The sequence below is a fragment of the Aptenodytes forsteri genome, unplaced genomic scaffold (assembly GCF_000699145.1).
Source record: "Aptenodytes forsteri isolate BGI_AS27 unplaced genomic scaffold, ASM69914v1 Scaffold93, whole genome shotgun sequence".
NCBI lineage: Eukaryota > Metazoa > Chordata > Aves > Sphenisciformes > Spheniscidae > Aptenodytes > Aptenodytes forsteri.
Window position 1 is genome coordinate 7127573 of NW_008794665.1, and position 3379 is coordinate 7130951.

General features: G+C 37.4%; 1 protein-coding gene across 1 annotated transcript in view; it reads right to left on the reverse strand.

Moving 5' to 3' along the window:
* The window catches only part of TBCK (TBC1 domain containing kinase), a 119485-nt gene extending 116112 nt beyond the window's left edge, over positions 1 to 3373 (reverse strand). The window contains exon 1 of the mRNA XM_009273567.2: positions 3352 to 3373. The gene's annotated coding sequence lies outside the window, so the exon portion shown is untranslated. The remainder of the gene's footprint in view (positions 1 to 3351) is intronic.
* Positions 3374 to 3379: the final 6 nt, after the last annotated feature.

Sequence of the window (3379 nt, forward strand, 5' to 3'; positions counted from 1 at the left end):
CAAACTTTTTAGCAGGGCCTGTTGCAATAGGACAAGGGGTAATGGTTTTAAACTAAAAGAGGGTAGATTCAGGCTAGATATAAGGACGAAATTTTTTACAATGAAGGTGGTGAAGCACTAGCACAGGTTGCCCAGAGAGGTGTGGATGCCCCATCCCTGGAAACATTCAAGGTCAGGTTGGATGGGGCTTTGAGCAACCTGATCCAGTTGAAGATGTCATTGCTCAAGTGCAGGGGGATGGGACTAGATGACCTTTAAAGGTCCCTTCCAACCCAAACTATTCTATGATTCTACGATCTGAAAAAAGATCTTATCTAACTATTCTTAAATTGTGGGGGGTTTTGATGTGGATTAAAAAAACAACCCAACAAAGTCTGGCACAACTATAAACACACAGTGCTACACATCCTCCTCATGTTCAATTTTACACCTCAAACTCACCTTTTCTATATAGAAAAGACACATATTGCATTCATTTTATGATTTGGAGGAATGAATTATATCCTGCAGAACTTCTCAATTACTTTGAAATAAAAAGAGGAAGAGAAAAAGAAAGGTTTGTTATTTTAAACTGACACCAGAAACAGTTAAGGCAAATCCAATTTTGGGATTGAATTCTGGAAATTCAATTCTGATAATCCAAAACAGTGAGGATGGAAGAGGAAGCAAAGACTTGTCTTATTAGTGTCATCTAAACTTACTGAGTCATCGGTTCCAAAGCACCGTTTATTCCATATATGAGAGACAGTCTATCACATCTGCAAAAATAGGTCTGGCATAAAGATTAGAAGTCCAGAAGTGGCCTGTTTTGCACCCCACCTCTGAATGATCTTCCCTAGCTCGCTACCTCCATCCAAATCTCCCTTAGAAACCTTTACAGTACACAAAGACACTAACCAACATTCTCAGCAAAATCCACCACAAACAGAAGACCTTTACAAATTCCTATTTAATATTCAGATTAGCACTATTTTGATAATCTTTCACTTGATAGCTTTTCCATGCCCAACACTGAGAAATAAAATCAAAACACAGAAAAATAAAATACAAAAGGCAGCCCCTCATCTATGGAGCAGCTTATTTGCTCCTCTGAATACCTACTGCCCTCAGAGAACAAGTATTTTTTCTTCAGAATTTAGCATTTTCTAGCCATCATTTACAACTTTTTCACTGCAGCAGTGCTAAGGCAACTGAGTAAATGGACACTAAGAACTTTGCCCTTAAAAAAAAAAAAAATCTAAACATATAAATTTGATTCTCAGAAGCAAATATTGCACATACAAACAGCCCAACCTGAATGAATCCATCCTGTGAAACACATCTATGGTTTCTAAAGCATCCACATGCAGAAATAAAGACAACTAGCCATGTGCTAATACCTGTTAGTAATTTGAAATGGCTAGTTATTTAAATGCCTGAGTATCCAGGTGTAAATGTCGCTTGCCTAATGAAGTCAGCTTTTCAGAATTAAAACATAATTATAATCAGTATTGCTACTGAATTATTTCTAAAGCAATTGAGAACAATTTCAGGAGAGCAGGTGGCCTGAACATCCTATGCTTACACTGTTTTTCATTAAATCACAGTATTTCCAACAAAGTAGGCCATGTCATAAGAAGAAATTCTTTCACAAAATATCTTTTCTTCTGCTCTTAAGTCTTAAAACATTCCTGTTGCAACTATAGTAATTACTAATTTGATAAAGTAACTGAAATAAAAGATGCAATTTTAGCTACAGTGTTGATACTTCACAAAAAAACAGAACTGTGTGATTTGCCTCCCACTGTCCACCATTACTCAACTATTCATAAAGTTTATTAAAATGCATAACAGATATTGAAGAAAAGCTGAATTCAGATTCCTATGGAAGGGAGCATGGAAAATAAGGAAGAGTTTGTTAGGACAATCACAATAATAAGCTGGGACACGCTCACTTCATAATAATAATAAAAAATATTAACTTATCAGCTTAATTTTTGCAGGGGGTGGGGGGACTGTGGACTAAATTTAGTTCAGCTCACAAATCTTTCTTTCATCTGCAGTATAAACATCTACTACAAACACCACTTGTACTACAAAGATTTCATAAGATTGCTTAAAAAACTAAATGTAAGCAGCAGTATTGTGTTTAACCAAATGTTCTCCCCTGTGGCATAACACCAAAATGTCCTCTTTTACAAAAATTTCTAACTTCTCTAACATTCACTGAAGTAAGAAGTATTCTACCTATAAACAAAGAATAACTATGGAGTCATGGGCAGATAATTACAGACCATACACACATTAGGCATACTTAAAAAAATAGTATTTTTTAACATCGTTATTCTGTCCAAACTAATGAATTAAGTGCAGAAAAGAAACACTTTGCTTCAGATTCCAGCTACACCAATTCAGCGATAGAATAAATAAGTGTACCAAAACTTTCATTATAATAGTTACTCGAGATAAACAGAAAATGCAAACCAGATTTTGACAAGGCTCCAATGTCATTATTTCGTCTTCAATGAATACACAAATTTTGGGGAAAAAAAAAGACAGGCATCATGGTGTTTTTGGCACAAGTAACTGACAAATATTTGAAGATTTATTTCATGAAAATGCTAAACAGTAATTCCTTTCCCTACTCTTGTAGGGATATTAAAGCATCATTTCACTCAAGTGAAATATAAGCCATCAGCAAAGATTAAAAAAATGCTCTCTCTCAGCAGTATTTGGAGAATTTTGTCATACGTACATGAAAGCCTCCGTATTCTATGTAGGTATTTGCATAAGAAGAGTTACTGGTGTTGCTTGGCACATTTACAACGGTACTACATAGATTACGATGTTGCCACTTTAAAGCCAGGCATAAGAGTTAGTGAGACTTAGGGACATCCCAAGTTTCATACCCGCAGCTAGAACATTTAGGCTAGTGGGAAAACATAACAACACTTGGATAGCACGAAGAAAACATATAACCTAATTTTGATAGATCAGGATAGACTTTTAGTCACTTCTCTCTATTTTATAAACCTGTTATTTCTTTTCTCTGTTTATCGGCATCTTTTGGTTACAGCCTGTCTGCCTGTTCTGCTACGTCAGTGTCCCTATGCGCATAAAGATTTATTGTTACCATTTGATTTATGCATTACACACGGCTGCTCAGGAATTAACCTAGTAAAAGAGAAATCCAACCGGTTCGCTAAATGACTCCTAGGAACGCTGGCAACCCCGGTAACCTCTAAGGCCCTATAAGCACCACGCTAGCCAGAAACCCCCCAGCCCTGAGGCACTACACCCAGGCGCTCGCAGCCCAAACCCGAGCCCGACAAGGCGCGAACCGGCGCTGCCTTTCTAACCGGCCCTGCACACCTCACGACGGCGCCGCCGGGGAGCACTC